Source organism: Triturus cristatus, chromosome 8, assembly GCF_964204655.1.
Source record: "Triturus cristatus chromosome 8, aTriCri1.1, whole genome shotgun sequence".
Lineage (NCBI taxonomy): Eukaryota > Metazoa > Chordata > Amphibia > Caudata > Salamandridae > Triturus > Triturus cristatus.
The window spans coordinates 1,115,832,314-1,115,857,079 of NC_140591.1; the positions used below are offsets into that span (position 1 = coordinate 1,115,832,314).

The window sequence follows — 24,766 nt, forward strand, 5'->3', positions numbered from 1 at the left end:
TGTAGATCCACGCAGATTCCAGAACTTTCCACCACAGAAATGTGAGAAAATGTTTGGTTTTTTTTACATATTTTTAAGTTTGCAAGGGATCCTGGGTAATAGAACCTGGTGAGAGCCAGACAAGTCACCCCATCCTGGATTTCCCTGGGTGTCTAGTTTTCAAAATTGTATAGGTTTGCTAGGTTTCCCTAGGAGCCCGCAGACCTAGGATTCAAAATCTACAGCTAGGCACTTTGCAAAAAAGGGTCAGTTTTCACTGTAAAAATAAAGTGTGTCCACGTTGAGTTTTGAGCCGTTTCCTGTCGCGGGCACTAAAAAAAAACTACAAGTTTTGATATCTATGGCCGAGGAGGGTTCGCGAAATCTCCCGACCACGGGCTTTATTCTAATTAGCTGTCAACACTCCAAACCAGGAAGTGTTGGCAGCCATCTTGTGACTCGGTAGAAACGAGTCACAAGAAAACAGAGAATTTTTTTTTTTAAAACAAGGAAAGTGGGCGGGGTAGAAACACCCTTCTTAAAAAAATCTGCCGAATTCACGCTGGGGTCGCGAATCCGGCGAGAATTTTTTTTAAAAACAAAGCACGGGCTCCCGCCCTTCGTTGTATTTAAGCCCCCAGGTGGACCAGGTCCCGGGGCACTGAAAAAAATGCGGGGGGTGACCCAATCCCCCCCTTGCTGCCCCGGAGACCGCCACCTCTCCGGGGCAAGATTTATGAGTTGCAGGGGGGCACACAGCCCCCCCCCGCAGCCCCGGGGACCACCACCTCCCTGGGGATCAGTTTAATAATAAAAAAAATGCGTTGGGGCCCCAACCCACCCCATGCTGCCCTGGAGACCGCCACCTCCCTGGGGAAAGATTTATGAGTTGCGGGGAGGCATGCAGCCCCCCCGCAGCCACTGGGACCACCACTGTCCCCGGGGCTCAGTTTAATAATAAAAAATAAAAAAAAATGTGTGGGGAGGGCACAAGCCTCCCCACACGCCCTGGGAACCACCACCTCCCCGGGGCACTGTATATTTAAATTTTGGGGGTCCATTACGGACCCCCAATCTCCGGAGACCACCACCTGCCAGGGGCTTTGCACTTGTAGGAAGGGGGGCTGCACGGCCCCCTTGTGGAGCCCTTTATGGCCCAGGGGACTGTCACACCAAGGGCCGGCTCCTGCAGTGTCACGGGGTGCCCACCCCCGGGACACTGCTGTTTGCTATGTCAGGGCGGGAGCGTCATAGCAAACACTGGTTTGGATTTTGTAAGCGAGAGCAGGTTTCCTGCTTTCGCTTACAAAATCCAATCCAGATTGCATTTCCACAAGGAGAGCTGCATGTTAGGAGCTCCCCTTGTGGAAAAGCAATGCCAGCTCCCGCAGGAGGCAGGGAGCCAGCGGGACCGTGGGGGCATTGGGGCTGCCCCCACGGTCCCCAACGGAAAGGGACGGCCCCGGGGGATGGGGTCCCCGGGGCCAGAAGTGGCCCAGGAGACGGGCCACGTGGCCCCCTTCCCTAAATAAAAAATAAATAAAAAAGAGGCACAGTCCCGGGGAATGGGGCCCCCGGGGCTAACAGAGGCCTCAGGAGGGGGGCCACGCAGCCCCCCTCTTAATTTTTTTATGTCAAAAAATAAATGTATGGCCATACCCCGGGGATGGCCTCAAGAGGGGGCCATGCAGCCCCTTCCCGTTTATTTAAAAATAAATAGGGGTCAGGCCCTGGGGGATGGGGTCCCAGGACCTCAAAAATGGGAAAAAAAGGGAGGCCACACAGCTCCCCTTCTGGAAAAAAAAACAAAAAAAAGGATCACGCTGGAGGCCCCTCCCAGCATCACTCTGCAAATGCACCCCGTGGCGCGTTGTAAGTTGGGAAATTAATTCCGCTTAAATACTGGGGGTCCCTGGGGGCCAACTAGCCCACCAGAAACCTCAAGTAAGCGCCAGGGAGCTGCGGTGCAGAGAGGTGGTCCAAGGCCACGCCCTCTTTTTACACCACTCTGCAACACAGCTCTGTGGCACCTATTGGAGGTAGCTGGTTGGCTGGTTGGCCCCCAGGGACCCTCAGGACTCAAGGAGACTTACTCCCCCAACTTAAAACACGCCACGGGGTGCGTTTGCACAGTGGTGTGGGAAAGGCGGCGTGGCCTGATGTGACAAGTGTGCAAACGTGCCTGTGGCATGTTTTAAGTTGGGGGATTAAGTTCCCTTGAATCATGAGGGTCCCTGGATGCCAACTAGCCCACCAGGTACCTCCAGTAGGTGCCACAGAGTTGTAAAAAGGGGCATGGCCTCGGCCCACCTCTCTGCAACGCAGCCCTGTGGCACTTACTGAGGTTCCTGGTGGGCTAGTTGGGCCCCAGGGACCCTCAGGATTCAAGGGGACTTATCCCCCAACTTAAAATGCGCCACGCAGTGCGTTTGCAAAGTGGTGAAGGGAGCGTGCGGGGCCTGGTGTGACATGTGTGCAAACACGTCCTGTGGTGTGTTTTAAGTTGGAGGATTAAGTCCCCTTGAATCCTAAGGGTCCCTGGGGGTCATGAGTGATGTAATATGTGTCATCATCAGCAGTTCATTGCGGGGGCGTGAGTTATAGTTAGTTCTACTAACTATAATGGCCGAATTTCTATTGTTTTGTACGAGTGAAATCTCCAACTAACTATAACGTCCCTGAAACCTATGGGTTTTTTTGTGAATTTCTAAGGTTTTTTAAATGCTAATTTCTAACTATAAAGTCCCTGAAACCTATATTTTTTTCAGTGAATTTCAAAGGTTTTTTTTAAATGAAAATTTCTAACTATAACGTCCCTGAAACCTATGTTTTTTTCAGTGAATATATATATATATATATATTCACTGAAAAAACCATAGGTTTTAGGGGCGTTATAGTTAGCTGGACATTTCACTCGTACAAAACCATTGAAATTCCCCCGTTATAGTTAGTTCAGCTAACTATAACTCGCGCGCCCGTAATGCACTGCTGATGACGTCACATATTACATCACTCATGACATGGTCAGTGACATCACTCATGACATCACTGATGACATCTCAAATGACATTACTGATGACATCATCCAGTGAATGTGTGTTTTTCTGAAAATTAAATATGGTTTATATATGTATATCTCAAGGTCGATGGAAGAATAAATGGGTATATAAGTGTCTAAATGGATGATTTGATTTTTTTAATGAAAAATTGATTGTATAACTGACTGATTAAGTGTATCTTAGTGAATACATGGGTTAGTGAGTAATGTTTATATATATAAATATCTCTATCAGTCTCTCACTTTGTGTATAAGTGGCTGCATGGGTTGGTGAGTAGCTACATGAGTGTCTATATGGGTTATTACTTGGTTTTTCGAGTATCAGTACGAGTGTCTGAGTTTTATGTATGGTTCAGTGGGGGTATTACTTAGTGCATACATGCATGAATGAGTGAGTCACTATTTGTATGTGTTGAAGACAGTATGTGTGCAGGCCTGTATGGGTGAATGAGTGTGTGTATGGGTGTGTTAGTGAGTGAATGACTGTCTCAATAGTGTCTTTATAAGTAACTACATATATTTTAAACTAGTATATGTGAGTATTGGTGTATATAAAAGAGTATATGTGAGAGTGAGAGATTGGAAGGGTTCCTGTATGAATAAGTATGTGTTTCTATAAGTGATTGTTCAAAATAGTAAGTATGTGTAAGTTTCTGTAGAAATAAGTGTGGTGGTGTGTGTATAACTGTATATGCAAGTAAATGGATGTTTGGTTCTTTATTAGCATGAGTGACTATATGTGTGAGTTACTCTATGGATGAGTGGCGGTATGTAACCGGATGTATAGGTGTATGAGTACCTATGATAAGTGAGTACATGTATGAGTGACTATATAGGACTGTTGGTGAATGAGTGTATGTAGATCTTAGAATTACTGAATAGGTTGTTGTAACTGGTATTGGTATGTCCATTGTTCTGAAAATGTTTGTTTCTATTTTTGTATGTGTGTATCAAAGGTTATATTAGGGTGAGAGGAGGTCTGCCACTCTATCACAAGGATGATGTCATCAGTGATGTCATCAGTGATGTCATTTGAGATGTCATGAGTGATGTCATGAGTAATGTCACTGACCATGTCATGAGTGATATAATATGTGACGTCACCAGCAGTGCATTGCGGGCGCGCGAGTTATAGTTAGCTGAACTAACTATAACGGGGGCATTTCAATGGTTTTGTACGAGTGAAATGTCCAGCTAACTATAACGCCCCTGAAACCTATGGTTTTTTCAGTGAATTTCAAAGGTTTTTTAAATGCTAATTTCTAACTATGCCAACAGAGATAGGACATGTGAAGAAAGAAGAAAAAATGCACAGAAAGAAAAAAAGAAATGCAGAAAGAAGCAACAGGAGTCCTCAAAGACGAAGAAAAGTGCAGGAAGAAGGAAAATGTGCAGAAAAAACAAACCGAAGAGCAGAAAAAAGCCTTGTTGCAAAATCATCCTGTACCCTCAACTTTTTCAGACGGATACTGGTGGTAACTGAGTCTGACTAACCAGTCATAGAGCCAGTGCTATGTTAAAAGACACTTAGAATACAGTGAAAACACCTACATACGCTAGGGAACACTAAGTGTTGGGGTCCCCCTGTGATTATCATGACCTCCTCTGTAAGCCCCTAGTATATAATAGGGCAGGGGGGTTAAAACTACCTCTTAACTCTTAAAAGGTGCCACAGGGCATGTTTGCACACGTCACCTCAGGCCCCATCCCCTCCCTTCACCACTGTGCAAACACTCTCTGTGGCCGTTCTAAATTGGGAGATTAAGTCCCCTTGAATCCTGAGGGTCCCTAGGGTCCAACTAGCCCACTAGGTACCTCCAGTAACCGCCACAGAGCTGCGTTGCAGAGAGGTGTAAAAAGGGGCACGGCCTAGACCACCTCTCTGCAACGAAGCACAGTGGTGCTTACTGGAAGCACCTGGTGGGCTAGATAGCCCCCCGGAGCCCTCAGGATTGAAGGGGAATTATTTCCCCAACTTAAAACGTGCCACAGGGCGTGTTTGCACACATCACCTCAGTCCCCGTCCCCTCCCTTCACCACTGTGTAAATGCGCCCTGTGGCTGTTTTAATTTGGGAGATTAAGTCCCCTTGGATCCTGAGTGTCCCTAGGGTCCAACTAGCCCACTAGGTACCTCCAGTAAGCGCCACATAGCTGCATTGCAGAGAAGTGTAAAAAGGGGCACGGCCTAGACCACCTCTCTGCAACGAAGCACAGTGGTGCTTACTGGAAGCACCTGATGGGCTAGTTAGCCCCCCGGAGCCCTCAGGATTGAAGGAGAATTATTTCCCCAACTCAAAACGCACCACAGGGCGTGTTTGTACACGTCACCTCAGGCCAGGCCCCTCCCTTCACCACTGTGTAAACACGTCCTGTGGCCGTTTTAAGTTAGGAGATTAAGTTCATTTGAATCCTGAGGGTCCAACTAGCCCACTAGGTACCTCCAGTAAGCGCCACAGAGCTGCGTTGCAGAGAGATGTAAAAAGGGGCACGGGCTAGACCACCTCTCTGCAACGCAGCACAGTGACGCTTACTGGCAGCACCTGGTGGGCTAGTTGGCCCCAAGGGTCCCTCAGGATTGAAGGGGAATTATTTCCCCAACTTAAAACGCACCACAGGGCGTGTTTGCACACGTCACCTCAGTCGCCGTCTCCTCCCTTCACCACTGTGTAAACGCGCCCTGTGGTCGTTTTAATTTGGGAGATTAAGTCCCCTTGAATCCTGAGTGTCCCTAGGGACTAACTAGCCCACTAGGTACCTCCAGTAAGAGCCACATAGCTGCGTTGCAGAGAGGTGTAAAAAGGGGCACGGCCTAGACCACCTCTCTGCACCGCAGCGCAGTGATGCTTACTGGAAGCACCTGATGGGCTAGTTAGCCCCCCGGAGCCCTCAGGATTGAAGGGGAATTATTTCCCCAATTTAAAACGCGCCACAGGGCATGTTTGCACACGTCACCTCAGGCCCCGTCGCCTCCCTTTACCACTGTTTAAACACGTCCTGTGTCTGTTTTAAATTGGGAGATTACGTTCATTTGAATCCTGAGGGTCCCTAGGTTCCAACTAGCCCACTACGTACCTCCAGTAAGCGCCACAGAGCTGCGCTGCAGAGAGGTGTAAAAATGAAATGGCTTGGACCACCTCTCTGCAACGCAGCGCAGTGGCGCTCACTGGAAGCACCTGGTGGGCTAGTTAGGCCCCAGGGGCCCTCATGATTGAAGGGGAATTATTTCCCCAACTTAAAACACGCCATAGGGTGTGTTTGCACACGTCACCTCAGGCCCCGTCCCCTCCCTTCCCCACTGTGTAAACACGCCCTGTGGCCGTTTTAAATTGGGAGATTAAGTCCCCTTGAATCCTGAGGGTCCCTAGGGGCAAATTAGCCCACTAGGTACGTCCAGTAAGCGCCATTGCAGAGAGATGTAAAAAGGGGCACGGCCGGCACAACCTCTCTGCAACGCAGCGCGCGCTTACTGGAAGCACCTGGTGGGCTAGTTGGCCCCCAGGGTACCTCAGGATTGAAGGGGAATTATTTCCCTAACTAAAAATGCGCCACAGGGCGTGTTTGCACATGTCACCTCAGGCCCAGTCCCCTCCCTTCACCACTGTGTAAACGCGCCCTGTGGCCGTTCTAAGATGAGAGATTAACTAACCCACTAGGTACCTCCAGTAAGCGCCACAGAGCTGCGTTGCAGAGAGGTGTAAAAAGGGGCGTGGCCTCTGAACACCTGTCTGCAACGCAGCTTCCTGGCGCACACTGGAGATACCTGTTGGGCTAGTTGCCCCTCAGGGACCCTCAGTATTGAAAGATAATTAATTCCCCAACTTACAACTCGCCACATGGCGCATTTGCACAATGGTGAAGGTAGGGGCGTGGCCTGAGGTGACATGTCTGCAGACACGCCCTGTGGCGCGGTTTAAGTTGGAGAATGAATTCCTCCTCAATCCTGAGGGTCCCTGGGGGCCAACTAGACCACCAGGTACCTCCAGTATGTGCCAGAGAGCTGCATTGCAGAGAGGTGTTCAGAGGCCACGCCCCTTTTTACAACACTCTGCAATACAGCTCTGTGGTGCTTACTGGAGGTACCTGGTGGGCTAGTTGGCCCCCAGGGACCCTCAGGATTGAAGAGGAATTAATTCCTCAACTTAGAACGTGCCACAGGGCGTGTTTGCACACATGGCACCGCCCCGCCCCCTCCCTTCATCACTGTGCAAACGCGCCCCGTGGTGCGTTTTAAGTTGTGGGATTAACTCCCCTTGAATCCTGAGGGTCCCTGGGGTGCAACTAGCCCACCAGCTACCTCCATTAAGAGCCACAGAGCTGTGTTGCAGAGAGGTGTAAAAAGGGGCGTGGCCTCAGAACACCTCTCTGCAACACAGCCACCTGGCGCATACTGGAGGTTCCTGGTGGGCTAGTTGGCCCCCAGGGACCCCCAGTATTCAAGAGGAATTCGTTCCCCATCTGCAAACGCGCCAGGGGGTGCGTTTGCAGAGTGCTGCAAGGAGGGGGCGTGGCCTGAGGTGACATGTCTGCAAACACGCCCTGTGGTGCGGTTTAAGTTGGAGAATTAATTCCTCCTCAATCCTGAGGGTCCCTGGGGGCCAACTAGACCACCAGGTACCTCCAGTATGTGCCAGAGAGCTGCATTGCAGAGAGATGTTCAGAGGCCACGCCCCTTTTTACAACACTCTGCAATGCAGCTCCGTGGCGCTTACTGGAGGTACCTGGTGGGCTAGTTGGCCCCCAGGGACCCTCAGGATTGAAGAGGAATTAATTCCTCAACTTAAAACGCGCCACAGGGCGTGTTTGCACACATGGCACCGCCCCGCCCCCTCCCTTCACCACTGTTCAAACACGCCCCGTGGCGCGTTTTAAGTTGGGGGATTAACTCCCTTTGAATACTGAGGGTCCCTGGGGTGCAACTAGCCTACCAGCTACCTCCATTAAGCGCCACAGAGCTGTGTTGCAGAGAGGTGTAAAAAGGGGCATGGCCTCAGAACACCTCTCTGCAACGCAGCCCCCTGGCGCATACTGGAGGTTCCTGGTGGGCTAGTTGGCCCCCCGGGACCCCCAGTATTCAAGGGGAATTTGTTCCCCATCTGCAAACGCGCCAGGGGGTGCGTTTGCAGAGTGCTGCAAGGAGGGGGTGTGGCCTCCGGTGCGATGCCGGTCTTTTATTTGATTTTTTTGTTTAAGAAGGGGGGCTGTGTGGCCCTCCTTCTTTTTCTAATTTATTGGCCCTGGGGACCCCATCCCCCAGGGCCTGCCCCTTAAAAAAATGTTTTAAATCAAAATAAATTGGAAGGGGGCCGCTTGGACCCCTCCCGAGGCCTTAATCGGCCCCGGGGACCCCATCCCCCGGGGCATGGCCTTTTTAAAAAATATATATATATATTGGAGGGGGGCTGCGTTGCCCCCCTCATCAGGCTACTTATGGGCCCGGGGACCCCATCCCCCGGGGCCGGTCTTTGTTGTTTTTTTTTTTTATTTAAATTTTGGGGAGGCAGGCCACTAATAGCCCCAGGACCCCATCACCCGGGGCTGGCCCTCTCCGTTGGGGACTTTGGGGGGTCCCCAATCCTCCCACGGTCCCACCGGCTCCCCGCCTCCTGCGGGAGCCGGCATTGCTTTTCCACACGGGGAGCTGCTAAGATGCAGCTCCCCATGTGGAAAAGCAATCGTCTTTGGTTTTTGGAAGAGAGAGCAGGTTTCCTGCTCTCTCTTCCAAAAGCCAAAGCAGTTTGCTATGGCAGGGCGGGAGCCGCGAGGCTCCCACCCTGCCATAGCAAACAGCAGTGTCCTGGGGTGGGCACCCCGGGACACTGTAGGAGCCGGCCCTGGGGGTGGTGGTCCCCAGGGCCATGACAGGGTTCCAGGAGGGGGGCCGCGTGCCCCTCTCCCAACATTTCCAAAGCCCCGGGGGTGGTGGTCCCCGGGGCTTGGAGGGGCCTTTGAGCCCCTCACCCATGTTTTTGTTAAGCACCGGGGGTGGTGGTCCCCAGGGCTTGGGGGGGCTGTGAGCCCCCCCACACATCATTTCGAAAAGCCCTGGGGGGTGGAGTTCCCGGGGCTGGGGGGACCTTGGAGCCCCCGACCCATGTTTTTTTTAAGCCCTGGTGGTGGCAGTCCCCTGGGCTGGGGTGGGCTGTGAGCCACCCCGCATATAATTTCGCAAAGCCCCGGGGGGTGGCGGTCCCCTGGGCTGGGGGGCCCCACAAATCAAACATTGCCCCAAGGATTTGGCCCACCCGGGGACTAATTATTAACGAAGCGCTGGAGTCCGCGCTTCGTTATTTTTGTTTCTCGGCCGGATCCGCGCACCCTGCGTGGATTTTGCCAATTTTAAAAATATATATATATGTTTTTTGGGCCCTGGGAGTCCTTGTCGGACCCCCTAAGTAGGCCTAGGGGGTCAGGGTGTTTCTACCCTGCCCCCTTTTTCCGTTTGTTTCACTGATTTCTTGTGACTCGGTTCTACGGAGGCACAAGATGGCTGCCAACACTTCCTGGTTTGGAATGTTGACAGCCAGTTAGCATACAGCTCGTGATCGGGAGGGTACGTGGATCCTGCGCGGCCATAGATATATATGTGTTTTTACTTTTGATTTTCTCAGGAACTACTGAACGGATTTACACCATTTAACAAAAAGGGTTCTTTCTGAACCAAGAACTACCTCTTTGCCAAATTTGGTGTAATTCCGTTCAGCAGTTCGGGCTGTAGCCGCGGCTAAAGTTTCCTATGGGAAATTGCATGGGGAAAACACATTTTGGGAACCCCCTTTTTTCTTGGCCCCCGCTTGACGAATAACCCCAAAACTTTCAAGATAGGAGCGGACCGGAGCGCCCCACGAGGTTTGAACATTTCGGTAAGATTCGTCAACCGGCGCCAAAGTTATTGGAAATAGAATTTTGCAAATTTCCTAAGGAAAATAGGTCCTAACTATAACTATCTACTGGCGACCACCAGTAGATAATATATATATATATATATATATATATATATATATATATATATTCAAATGAGGTTTAACGCCATCAGGAATGCCCAGCCTCTCAGGTCTGGGCTCGTGTGTGGGCATCGACAGCAAAAATATTCCAAAAGAAAACACACTTGCTGCTTCTGCGGCGTGAAACGAGCCCACCAAACCAGTTCTCAACATAACGCGTTTCGACCGACTTGACGGTCCTAATCATATGCAAATCAGGTGCTGTTGGTTGCGTGCCTTTTAATAAAATGGAATGCATGCCGATGGAAAACAGACTTCCATTTTCAGATTTTATCAGTCACATCAGAGTACAGGAAGAAGTTTGTGTAAGATATCGCCTCATATTCTGATTCAAATGAGACAGAAATATTCCCATAATGATTATGATAATTCTCAAGTAAAACTTCACATGATGATTCACTTTGAGTATTCATATACTTCAATACCCATAATACATTGAATTGGCTAATTATACATTAGTTACCAATGTAATAACAAAGCTATTTTATTTTTAAATGAATTTTTTTATAATTAATTTTAAAACTTTTGTTAAATATTTTTTATTCTTTAAAATGATTTCTATACATGCCTTCTAATAAATGTTAATACATATAATACACATGTTATGTAGGTGTTTTTTTTTCAAATTAATTCTTTAGAGATATGATTTTTACATTAAATAAATATAATAAAAATATTTAATTATTTGATATGTACGTTGTTTTATTAGTTATATATTTAAATAAATTGATAGAATTTATTTACATTGGTAATTTATCATTTTTAAAAATTAAAAAGCATTTAAATACATTTTCCTATACTTTACCATAGGGAGATCTCTGAACTGTTGGTGGATACCTCCGCCTATGTGTGAAAGGTTACGAGAGGTAACTTTGCACAAGTAAATCCTGTTCTATAGGTCTCTGCCAAGTTTGAAGCTATGTAAGTCTGCACCTCGGAGTAACTTTACACTCGGAAATGTTAAGTGGCGAAAAAGTGTAAAGTTACTGCTACATCCAGTGGTAGGTTTACACACGAAAACATCTACATGTTTAAATTTACCTTTGTGAATTGAACCCCATACGCCACTCCTCACAAATGCTTATAATACAAGTTAATAAACGGATGGTTTTTTTTGTGAAATGTAGAACTGAAAAAGTGTTTGTGAAATTAGTCTCACTAGATCTCGAAGTGATGATATGTAATACAGAAAAATAATTGGCTAGTAAATAATACAGGTTGTCTAACTATGGACAGTGCTTTGAATTATTAGGGACTTAATTGAAATTATCTGCAGAAGGCAAAACAGAATGCTGCCACGCCCTACGATGATTGGTGAATATCCACCTAACAAATAATGGCCCGAAACCAAGTAGCGGACACACTGACGCCACTGTAGGTCATAAAAATATTCAGCTGTTCTTAAAAAAAAAAAAAGGAAAAACACTTTTCTCAAACAAAAACGTGCAACTAATAATACAAATAACCTATTATCCTTCAGAAGCGTATACCCTTGCCGCCAGGTACTGTTCAACGAGCGAGGCGCTCAGAATTCGCGCCTTTCCTGGCCTATGGATGACGCACATGCACTCTGTGGTTTCAGGTTGCTCTTTAGCTATGACGGGGGATGGGGCTATGAAATGTTTGTAACTGAAACATTGCTAACGCTTGAAACAGCCACTTAACCTTAATACCACATAATGCTCCATCCAGCACCTTTCACAAGCAAATAGGGACGGAGTAACCGTGGGCCCATTCAGAGCAGTCATACCTAATAATACAGTAGAGAACGCATTAGGGTAGAGACAGTGAGTGGATCGATGGACGCGCGGTGCCCTACCCTTCTGGTCTTCCCGTCAAGCAGTAGACTCTAAAACTTCAGCTCTTCTCTTTCAACAGTCTTCTGTTTTCCCAGTCTTTTCTCTGACAAGTTCGCCAGTGCTCCCAGAGAGACTACCCTCAAAGCAGACGCACACTGTAAACGACACGCCCCTGCCTCCCCGCGCGCGCGACGCCAAGGAATCCCGGCAGCTGCTGCTCCTGTGCAAAGCAAGCACCCACCTCATCTCATATGACAGGCGTTGGCAAACCGCAGTGCTTTAAAAAGGTAGCAGGACATAATAACCGATAGCTCGACGGGCAGAAGATGAAAGACTAAATAAACAGCGTTGGCAGTGGTGTAAGTAACGAAACGTGAGGGGTGTGCAAAGTACCTGGAGCCCCCAGACCCCCAACCCACGCCCCAGACCTAATAAGGAGCTCTCAGTGTCACACAGAGCCGGAGCCACCCCCCCCACACGGGGCTATTGCCACGTCACTGAGTATTGGTCTCTTAATGACCAACCGCAGGGTTTTCTGTCAAACATTTTTAACATTGAAATAGAATATATCAAAACAATCTTTATTCTTAGGGTACAATCTTCTACCGTGGAAATTGAGAAGTTACCCTTGTCAAGGCAAAAACGAGGACAGAATATTTATCACCGGAAAGTGACACTGAGTGACGACATATTTGTGCTACTCTCTCATTGAAAGTTAGCTCTCGTCCATGGTTAGTAACAGTGCTGAGCCAGGCCTTTTAGAGCTAGTGCAAAGTATTTCTCTTGTGGGTGACTTTGTCGTCTTGTTTTGAAAATACATGTTGCTGTACTCGATGAAAGAGATTTAGTTGTCCCGAGAGTAATACCGGAGCAAGAAAATGGGCTCTGTCTGAATGCAAATGGCTGATTCAGACAGCTGGCCCGACGCCCTGAATGGTGTTCAAACGTCATCGCCGACTTAACTGTATTGATGCTGCACCATTATAAGTGTGCAAAACTAATCGTGCATACTGAAATGCATCGAAGGGGCTACTATCTCAATGCTTTTATGCAAATGAGTTACACGAAACTCACCACACTGCTTTCTAAGCAGGCCAGCATGCACACTGCATTGCATACAAAGGGGCACTAACCTAACACACTGCACTGTAGGTAAAAACAACAATCCACCAGATTGCACTGCACTCTTGGGACACTAGACTTGCACACTGCACCCTAGCGATGTTAAAGCACCACACAGCACTGCATCATTGACAAAACTAGCCACCTACTTTACACCTTTGGATGCCAGCCTACCACTCTGAACGGCCTCCTAGGAACACTAATGCGCTAGACTGCACTTTACCCTATGGACACTAACCCACTACAAGGTGCCTTTGAACACTACCCCAGTACACTACACTACATGCTAGGGGCACTAGCCCAGCTCACTGTACTGCATCAGAGGAATGCCACACTGCAGTCTAGGGACACTAACCCACAACACTGCACCCGTGGGCTCCGTATGACCTAGTGCATTGTACTAGCCCATCAAAATGTACTACATGCTAGCAAAACGAACCAATCACACTGCATAGCATCCCATAGATACCAGCCCATTGCCCTGGCGTGCATCCTAAGAACCATTACCACTACATAGTACTTCAGCCTACTAATACTAACCCATCATACTGCATTTCATCCCAGGGACACTAACCCACACACTGCACTGTATCCTAGAGACACTAACCACACACTGCACCGGATCCTAGTAATACTAAATCAACATACTGCACTTCATACCAGGGAAACTAGCCCACCACACTGCACTGAATCCCAGAGACACTAACCACACACTGCACTTGATCCTACTAATTCTTACCTATCATACTGCATTTCATCCCAGGGACACTAACCCACACACTGCACTGTATCCTAGAGACACTAGCTACACACTGCACTGGATCCTAGTAATATTAAGCCATCATACTGCACATCATACCAGGGACACTGGCCCACCACACTGCACTGAATCCCAGAGACACTAACCACATATGGTACTGGATCCTAGAAATACTAAACCATCATACTGCACTTCATCCCAGCGACACATAACACCATATTGCACTGCATCCTGGATGCCCTAACCCCATACTGCACTGGATTCTAGTAATACTAAGCCACCATACTGCACTTCATCCAAGGGACACTAACCCACCACATTTCACTGAATCCTAGAGACATTAACCACCATACTACACTGGATCCCAGTAATACTAAACAATCATACTGCACTCCATACACTGCACGTCATCCCAGGGACACTAACCCCCCACACTGCACTGCATCCTAGAGACACTAACCACCACACTACACTACATCCTAGTAATACTAAGCCATCAAACTGCACTTCGCCCCAGGGACACCAACCCGCCACATTGCACTGAATCCCAGAGACACTAACCCCATACTGCATTAGATCCTAGTAATACTAAGCCATCAAACTGCACTTCGCCCCAGGGACACCAACCCTCCACATTGCACTGAATCCCAGAGACACTAACCCCACACTGCACTAGATCCTAGTAATACTAAGCCATCATACTGCACTTCATCCCAGGGACACTAACCCTCCACATTGCACTGAATCCTAGAGACACTAACCACCACACTAGATCCCAGTAATACTAAGCTATCAAACTGCACTTCGCCCCAGGGACACCAACCCTCCACATTGCACTGAATCCCAGAGACACTAACCCCACACTGCACTAGATCCTAGTAATACTAAGCTATCATACTGCACTTCATCCCAGGGACACTAATCCTCCATATTACACTGAATCCTAGAGACACTAACCACCACACTACACTGGATCCTAGTAATACTAAACAATCACACTGCACTCCATACACTGCACTTCATCCCAGGGACACTAACCCCTCACACTGCACTGCATCCTAGAGACACTAAGCACCACACTACACTGGATCCTAGTAATACTAAGCCATCATACTGCACTTAATCCAAGGGACACTAACCCACCACATTGCACTGAATCATAGATACACTAACAACCACACTGCACTGGATCCTAGTAATACTAAGCCATAATACAGCACTTCATCCCAGGATTACTAACCCTCCCCATTGCACTGAATTCTAGAGACACTAACCACCACACTGCACTGGATCCTAGTAATACTAAGCCATCATACTGCACTTCATCCCAGGGACACTAACCCTCCACATTGCATTGAATCCTAGAGACACTAACCACCACACTGGATCCCAGTAATACTAAGCTATCATACTGCACTTTATACCAGGGACTCTAAGCCTCCATATTGCACTGAATCCTAGAGGCATTAACCACCACACTACACTGGATCCTAGTAATACTAAAGAATCATACTGCACTCCATACACTGCACTTCATCCCAGGGACACTAACCCTCCACACTGCACTGCATCCTAGAGACACTAACCACCACATTGCACTGCATCCTAGTAATACTAAGCCATCAAACTGCACTTCGCCCCAGGGACACCAACCCTCCACATTGCACTGAATCCCAGAGACACTAACCCCATACTGCATTAGATCCTAGTAATACTAAGCCATCATACAGCACTTCATCCCAGGGATACTAACCCTCCACATTGCACTGAATCCCAGAGACACTAACCCCACATTGCACTAGATCCTAGTAATACTAAGCAATCAAACTGCACTTCGCCCCAGGGACACCAACCCTCCACATTGCACTGAATCCTAGAGACACTAACCACCACACTAGATCCCAGTAATACTAAGCTATCAAACTGCACTTCGCCCCAGGGACACCAACCCTCCACATTGCACTGAATCCCAGAGACACTAACCCCACACTGCACTAGATCCTAGTAATACTAAGCTATCATACTGCACTTCATCCCAGGGACACTAAGCCTCCATATTACACTGAATCCTAGAGACACTAACCACCACACTACACTGGATCCTAGTAATACTAAACAATCATACTGCACTCCATACACTGCACTTCATCCCAGGGACACTAACCCCTCACACTGCACTGCATCCTAGAAACACTAAGCACCACACTACACTGGATCCTAGTAATACTAAGCCATCATACTGCACTTCATCCAAGGGACACTAACCCACCATATTGCACTGAATCATAGATACACTAACAACCACACTGCACTGGATCCTAGTAATACTAAGCCATAATACAGCACTTCATCCCAGGAAGACTAACCCTCCCCATTGCACTGAATTCTAGAGACACTAACCACCACACTGCACTGGATCCTAGTAATACTAGGCCACCATACTGCACCTCCTCCCAGGGACACTACCCCTCCACATTGCATTGAATCCTAGAGACACTAACCACCACACTGGATCCCAGTAATACTAAGCTATAATACTGCACTTTATACCAGGGACTCTAAGCCTCCATATTGCACTGAATCCTAGAGACATTAACCACCACACTACACTGGATCCTAGTAATACTAAACAATCATACTGCACTCCATACACTGCACTTCATCCCAGGGACACTAACCCTCCACACTGCACTGCATCCTAGAGACACTAACCACCACACTGCACTGCATCCTAGTAATACTAAGCCATCAAACTGCACTTCGCCCCAGGGACACCAACCCGCCACATTGCACTGAATCCCAGAGACACTAACTTCAAACTGCACTAGATCCTAGTAATACTAAGCCATAATACAGCACTTCATCCCAGGGACACTAACCCTCCCCATTGCACTTAATCCTAGAGACACTAACCACCACACTGCTCTGGATCCTAGGAATACTAATCCATCATACTGCACTTCATCCTAGGGACACTAAACCTCCCCACTGCACTGAATCCCAGAGACACTAACCACCACACTGCACTGGAGCCTAGTAATACTAAGCCATCATACTGCACTTCATCCCAGGGATTCTAACCCTCCACATTGCACTGAATCCTAGAGACACTAACCATCACACTGCACTGGATCCTAGTAATATTAAGTCATCAAACTGCGCTTCGCCCCAGGGACACCAACCCTCCACATTGCACTGAATCCCAGAGACACTAACCCCACACTGCACTAGATCCTAGTAATACTAAGCCATCATACTACACTTCATCTCAGGGACACTAACCCTCCACATTGAACTGAATCCTAGCGACACTAACCACCACACTGCACTGGATCCTAGGAATACTAATCCATCATATTGCACTTCATCCTAGGGACACTAAACCTCCCCACTGCACTGAATCCCAGAGACACTAACCACCACACTGCACTGGAGCCTAGTAATACTAAGCCATCATACTGCACTTCATCCCAGGGACAGTAACCCTCCACATTGCACTGAATCCTAGAGACACTAACCATCACACTGCACTGGATCCTAGTAATAGTAAGTCATCAAACTGCGCTTCGCCCCAGGGACACCAACCCTCCACATTGCACTGAATCCCAGAGACACTAACCCCACACTGCACTAGATCCTAGTAATACTAAGCCATCATACTGCACTTCATCTCAGGGACACTAACCCTCCACATTGAACTGAATCCTAGCGACACTAACCACCACACTGCACTGGATCCTAGTAATAAATACCAAGCCACCATAAAACACTATGTCCTAGAAACACTGAAATACTGGGTGAGTACTGCTTTGATCAACCATTAAAGGCAGTTCCAAAAACATATCTGACATAGAGGTTTTAAAGGCTGTCATAGAAACATACTATCTGCAGGAGATAAAATAAAAACCCATTACTCTATGTCATTTCTCTCCCCTTTCTGCTTAACAAGATTGGAATCTTCATTCCGGCACTCTGGGGTTTCCTCAATGGTCTGCAGGCTAGAGGGTTGCTTTCGGAGCTGGATGGGCTGCCATTTCCCAAACATGACCCCATCTCGATTGCAGTTGATGGATTGGCACACTGACTTGCACAGCTGTCCCAGTTTTCCCCAAATGCATAATGGTACATATAGTGAGAAACAATCTTTCTTACTGTGGGTACGTGGTTGCTTGCATGTTCAAACACAGCCCAGGGCTTGGTAACTATTTTGCAACCCCACTTACTTTGATTACATGACCCATCCAGACATGACCTCTTGCAGTGGCGGTTGGTTTGGATATTTTTGCCAGGGATGATTTTGGTTTGAAAACCAGTCCTGCGGCATAATCACAATGCATATGCCATGTTTGGTGGTCTCCATCAATACACTCGATTATTTTCGGTGTAAACACGTTTTCCCTTTTCCAGGCTGCAGCACAATGTAGGTTAACCAGAAGCATGGAAAGTGAAATTTAATTTTCTAGGGAAAGATTCTGTTAAACTTGTGCTCAGAAAAGTGAAAATAGTTATTGGATAACATTAGTCAAAATAAGGATCTCTTCAAACCATTTTATAAGCCTTCATGTTAATACCCGTCATAAGATGATTTTAACATTTGGATACTGGTCATGCAACATAACTACCCGATTATAGGTCACAAAATTAGTTGTTTGCAAAATTCTGCCCCTAAGACATAATAACCAGTTGCTTCTGTTCCACCCTTTCCACCAAGCGCTGCCATACTACCCGTAAATGACATCACGTGAGAGGCGGTCATGATGACGTGGCACCATGCCGCTGGTTCTACAAGCTAGTCTTGTTGCTAGCAGAGGAGACTTCCCAGGCCATTGGAGAGAAGGCCCATCTTCTGTGTTCCTTCTTTGTTGCCAATACACAGTGCTGTGCCTGAAAACTACAATACGATATTAGAACCGATGCTACCTCCCTGCTTACGAAAACATAACAGAGGGGCCTAAGTACCAATTCACCAGCCCTTCGCTACACGCCTGGTATTACCCCTAGCAGTACTTTTCAAGCAGTAACCATTCTGTAATTTACAGTGGCGCGCCGACCCCCCCCACTGCCGCCACCCAGAGGGGTTTGGGAACAACGCTTGCCACTCCCCGATTGTGTTACTCCAAGTGCGTAGAGCCTCGTTTACACATGAGCAGCTGCAAAAGTATTCCCAGCTGAAACTAAGTGACAGCAGAGGGACTCGGACCAATGCATTCGGAAACTGAAGATGTAAACATCTATCGAACATACCTCCTCACCTTTGCACGAGAGGAGAGCGGCGCAACCTCGCTGCCCGCCCCACATCTCCGCACGTTCAACCCCCAGTCCTAGTCGCCCGGTGCTAGAATGTGCTTACATAATTATCTGTTTGCTCCAAGCCCTTGTATTGTATTGTATTGTATAAATTCTTTTATAGCGCTGCCTGCCACCCAACGGGTATCCTGGCGCTGAGAGACTGTAAATAACCTGGAACAGTAAGAACGAGAGCCGATGGGCCAAGATTGTTGCACTCTATTCTCTACCAAAAAGCCACGTCTTAAGATTTTTTCTGAAATTCAGCAATGATTTGGCTTGTCGTAGTTCTTGGGGGATCTGGTTCCAGAGGCGGGCTGCCACCGTGCTGAATGCCCTGCCTCCCGTCTTGGTGTGTTTTACTCTGGCGACCACTGCCAGACTTTGGCTAGTGGACCGAAGAAGTCTCTTTGGTTCATACCATGAGAATCTATCACACAGAGGGGGCGGACCAATATTGTGAAGGGCTCTGTACACCATGATCAGTGATTTAAACTCGATCCTTTTATTGACCGGGAGCCAATGAAGGTCCCTCAGTGCCAATGTTGTTGAGGAGTCACGTTGGCTCCCCAGGGCCAATTTGGCTGCGGCGGACTGTATTCTTTGCAATCCCTGTATAGTATACAGGGGGGCGCCCAGGTACAGTGAATTGCAATAGTCCAGCCTGCTTATGATCACACTCTGAACTACCAGAGATCTGGTCTCATTAGGGAGAAGTGGGAGAATTTGACGCAGAGCCCTTAATAAGGCCTTAATAAGCCCTCTGCTACGCCCTGGAGGATGTGGCTGTGAGGGACAATCATGCAGCTGGGTCGAGTAAAACTTCACCAAGAAAAGGCAAACGATGTGGCACAATACGGCCATCTTATAATGGTATACTTCATTATTTCCACATTTTTATTAAACTTGGTAGATTTCTGGGCCTAGGTCGCACTTCATTAGTACCAGTATAATACCTAAATACCGCAATAAGCTATAAAAAGGTGACCAGTGCAGCTTTGCAGGGCTTTCCACTGCTTGGCAACACGTTAATTTAATGCAGGCCCGGGTGAAGTTCCAGGTGCTGTCCAGACTCGGACCCCAGGGCCGCCGCTCCTGGTCGCGGGGGGCCCCCGCCCGCGTGGTGTGGGGTGGACAGCGAGCCGCGGCCGCCACCAGCATGCCTCCCTCAGGGCCCCGACCCCTCGTCCACCTCTCGTGGGGGCCGCACCACGAAGGAAGGAACACAACGTTGCGTGTGGGGCGGGGGATGGTGGGCAGCCGTCCTCTAGGCCCAACAGTCCCGCTCAGGCCCTCCGCCGTCGCGGTGGGACATCTCACACAAACCACGCAAAGACAATCAAATGTACGCGTGCGAATCAGTGTACAGGAAATGTTACCCAAGCCAGCGGACTCAAAGTGCAGGAATCCCACGACATCCCTACTGGTAGGCAGCATAGCCACGCAGGTACAAACCACGCAGAGACAATCAAACATACGCGTGCAAATCAGTGTACAGGAAATGTTACCAAGCCAACGGACTCAAAGTGTAGGAATCCCACGACATCCCTACTGGTTGGCAGCATAACCCAAGATTGCTTGGTGTGGAGAAGCACAAGCTCAGAGTCGATTTCCAGCCATATCAACCCTTTTCGCAACATCAATCAATGTTCTAGCAATGTATGCCTTGCGGTGTGTATGCAGTTCTAGGATGAACGTCTGAGCTCACTGTCGAATACCAGGACTCCATCGTTATACATTGCAAGCAACAGAAGGATGCCTCTCATTAAAACAGCATCCTGCTGACCCCCTTACGTCACACGCACTCTGTAATCCACCCGGCACACGTTCTTTGCAGCAGGCACATTAACCCTCTGCCCCAACTTCACCGAAGTCAAAACCTTAACTATACAAAATCCTGATCTCTCTCCAGGAAGACAATAAATCACACGAGTTGTCTCGACATTCATGTGGGGCCTGACAATTGCTGCGTAAAGAACCGCAGCATCAGGTGCTTCAGAAGAACAACAAACTTCCAAAACCCAGCGCCACCAAGAAGCCAGCACCCGGTGCGATGGTCCCGGTCGCACCGCTCCAAATCCGGCCCTGCCGGGGCCTCCCGCACGCAATCCATAAGGAGCGTGTCCCCGCCGCTCCACAAAGACTCTCCCTCTCAACCATCACCAACACTCACCGGGACAACCAGGATCACGGAAAACCCGCCGCAAGACCCGGAGTAGCGAACGGCGTCAAGGCGAGACGAGAGAGACGGCGTGTCCGGCGCAAAGAGGACGCCAAGATGGCAGGGGGAGGCATAAATACCTCCCCCTCCTCTTTGTGCCGGAAGTGACGTATCTGGCCAGGGGACTCCTCCTATAGTCCCCCGTATTAGTGGGGGTGGGGGAGTGCCAAATGCGACTAAGGGTGGCCGCCCGCTTAGGGTGGCCCCCTGTGGGGGCCGCAGGCAGCCGCATTTTATAAGCCTTCATGTTAATACCCGTCATAAGATGATTTTAACATTGATATTGACAAAGCCAGACATGAATTTGTGAATAAATAAATACACCCATTTAAGTGGAGCAATAGATTGTGGACAAGCTCTTTGTCATAGGGCTCTGAGTTTATCACAGACCCCACATACAATCTGAACACAAAATGGGGCAGATTTACAAGGGCCTTTATGAAGTAGCAGTCCTGCGGTGCCATTTAACTTTCTCTTAAATGCCTTAGTGAATTGATCCTAAACATCTACAATTGGAATAAAATATTAATATTCATATACATGTAATACAAATAGAAAGGAATTTGCCCTCTTTGCACTTTTACTAATAGCCAGTTGGACATTTTGGGGCTAATTCACAAAGACATTTATGCGTATGTTAACTAGTACTCATGTAATACTACTTCAAGTGCTCCTAAATTACTTTGTGAATCGACCCCAGAATATTTACATTAAACATTTACTGAAGAGATAACTTATTTTTCATCAGAAGGTCAAGAAATGTGAGAAATGGTGGGGCGTGGCCAGGCGCCGTACTGAATGGCTGCCTGATCCCGGAGCTCCGCCGGGACCGTTGATGCCCCATTGAAATCCGACGTCCATCCGTGCTGGAGGGATCACCCAGCGAACCCACCAGCTTCCTCGGGCCCAGTGCTCAGCCGGAGAGGCTTCCCGGACTCCGACAGGCTGCTGACGACCCCATCCGGCGGCCGCGACGGGCGGCGGCGGCTCGGCGCCTCGCCCTTGGAACTCCGTGGCCGCTCCCGGCCAAAATCGAGGCCCTGGCTTTCGGCCTAAGGCGCGTTGCGCCCTGAGTGACTGCGACGGACGGGTGCGGCGGCCCGCAGGTAACGCTGAGGCGCCGTGGGACCCGGACTTCCTGGGGGCACTGCTGGGAGACCCCGACGCCGGGGAGAACAAGCGGGCTGCCGCGACGGCTGCGGCCGGCTGACGGCCCCAACTGGAAGGGGGGCGGCCGGTGACATACTACTGCTGCAGGTGTGCGAGCGGAGGACGGGCTGCCGCTGCGGGGCCGCTGCTGGGCGGCCTGGACACAGAAGAGCCTACGGCGTTGGGGGCTGTGGTCGCGGACCCCGTATCGCGGCGGCCTGCTCACTCTGGGGTTCCCCCCTCCCCCCCCTGCTCTGGGCGGCTTACTGCCGGGTGTCGGTGGGCTTTGGCTACGCCCAGACTTCAGCCGTGAGGATCGGAGTTGGCACATATCCGTGGGAGCCCTAGCAAGTGAGGACCGCAAGGCTCCGGGGGCACCGGAACGACAATGAGGCCTAAAGGGGGCACCGCGACCCAGATGAACAAGCTCGACCACTATACGGTCGCCAAAACGACGCCGCAGCCGGGAGGACCCACGAAGGAGGCCGCAGGGCAAGCGGAACCCTCCCTGACATCTATCATGGCCGCCATACAAACCCTGGGAACGACCCTGGAGACGAAAATGGACAAGATCACCATTGAGGTGAACCTGCTTCGGGCCGACTTAGGGAAAACCACGGATCGGTCCAAGACCAACGAAACGGACATCAAGGCCCTGCAGGACTCGGAGAGGCGGCTCGAGAACAGGGTCAATGAGCTAGTGCAGCAACATCGGCAGATGGCCCTACGGCTCGACGACCAGGAAGGTAGGGCCAGGAGGAGCAACATACGCGTAGTGGGTGTGGCGGAAGGACTTGAAGGGGACTGTGTGGAGCACTTTCTGGAGGATCTGATCCTCCGCCACCTTAAACCCAAGAGGCTCTCCAAGCTCTTCACTATTGAGCGGGCTCACAGGGCTCCGATCCCAAAACCTAAACCAGGGGCCCTCCCGCGCACCATTATCGCCAAAGTATTGAACTACCGCGACCGCGATGCAATTCTCCAGGCGGCTCGACAACATGGCGATTTACACTACGAGGGGGCCACGGTTCGCTTCTTCCCGGACTTCACGCTCCAGGTCCAGCAGGAAAGGCGCTCCTTTCAAGGGGTTAAGGCGGCGCTGAGAGATCGTGGGATCCGGTACATGATGTTCTTTCCCGCCAAACTGAAGATCATCGCAGGCGGTAAATCCCTCTTCTTCACTTCGCCGGCGGCGGTGCAGGAGTGGCTGGACACGACCGAGTCGGCGGCGGCCCCCCGGCGGGACGGCGCGCAGGGGCGTGGAGCGAGGCAGCCCTCCCCGGGCTCAACGGCAGGACCAGTGGACGGTGGGGAGCAGAGCCAGAGGTCCTGGCGTTCGCGCTCAAACAGTCCCCGCTGGGGCTCGCCCAGAGTCAGCGCAGCGCATTGAGGCCACGGGAGCTCGACCAGAAGCCGTCGGACAGTAATGTATGAAAGTTTCTTTGACTTTAAGACTTACTTGCACAAGGGGGCAGTGGGAGGGCTTGCCCGACTCTTGTGAGCCAAGCTCACCACTAGATGATGCACTGTTGGCCTGAGGACTATACGAACTGGGGCACCACGGACAGGCGGTCAGGAGGGGGCTGGTCCACGAACTTCTTACGTAGAGTTCCTCAGTGGGCTCCACTGGGGCAGGGTTGGGCGACAGGCGCTCTGCTAATTGGGGTGGTGGGTAGTTCAGAACCCACGGAGCAGGGGGCAGGGAGGGGGGGGTTGTTTTGGCAAGGGGGGGTAGGGATGTTGGGGACAGAGGGGGAGGGAAGAGGGTGGCACGAAGGGTCAGCCAGACCTCTGACTGTAGGCATTCCACGCACTTTTTGGGGGGGAACCAGGGGGGGGGGAGTTTGGGGGAATTTTATGGTCACACGTAACATGTTGCCCTACGGTAGGCAGCACTGCCGGGGTGGTGGGACAAAGCACCCAAACAAGCCACAGCTATGGTTGAGAGATATGAAAAAAGTTTGAAGGTCCTCAGCTGGAATGTCAACGGACTGGGGGATAGACTCAAGCGCACCATAGTACTGCAATTCCTCAAGCGGCACCAGCCTGATGTAGTACTACTGCAAGAAACGCATATGATGGGGAATGTCTGTCGGGCCCTCAATAGGTACGGCTACACTCTGGCGGCCCACTCTGGCTTCACCTCCGGCTCTAGGGGGGCGGGGGTGCTGGTACGGCGCGCGCTGCCCCTCCATATAGACCTAGTCAGGACAGACCCGCAGGGCCGCTTTTCGGCGGTGTCTGGCCGCTGGGAGGGCCGCACGCTAAACCTAGTATCGGTCTACATCCCGCCTGGCCTCCAAGCCCGGGCCTTCGCGGAACTCGGCACTCTTCTCCTTTCCCTCCCCGAGGGTCAGTTGGTGTTGGGAGGGGATTTTAATGCTGTAGTG

At 49.7% G+C, this 24,766-nt stretch overlaps 1 protein-coding gene across 6 annotated transcripts in view; it reads right to left on the minus strand.

The window, feature by feature from the left end:
• Positions 1–11,994, minus strand: part of LOC146805462 (protein-lysine methyltransferase METTL21E-like) — a 421,842-nt gene extending 409,848 nt beyond the window's left edge. For 3 of the 6 annotated variants that reach the window (XM_085622696.1, XM_085622694.1, XM_085622698.1), the window contains exon 1: positions 11,859–11,994. The gene's annotated coding sequence lies outside the window, so the exon portion shown is untranslated. Of the gene's footprint in view, positions 1–11,789 lie in introns of all 6 variants that reach the window. The other 3 variants (XM_085622695.1, XM_085622699.1, XM_085622697.1) reach the window with 2 other exon arrangements.
• Positions 11,995–24,766: the final 12,772 nt, after the last annotated feature.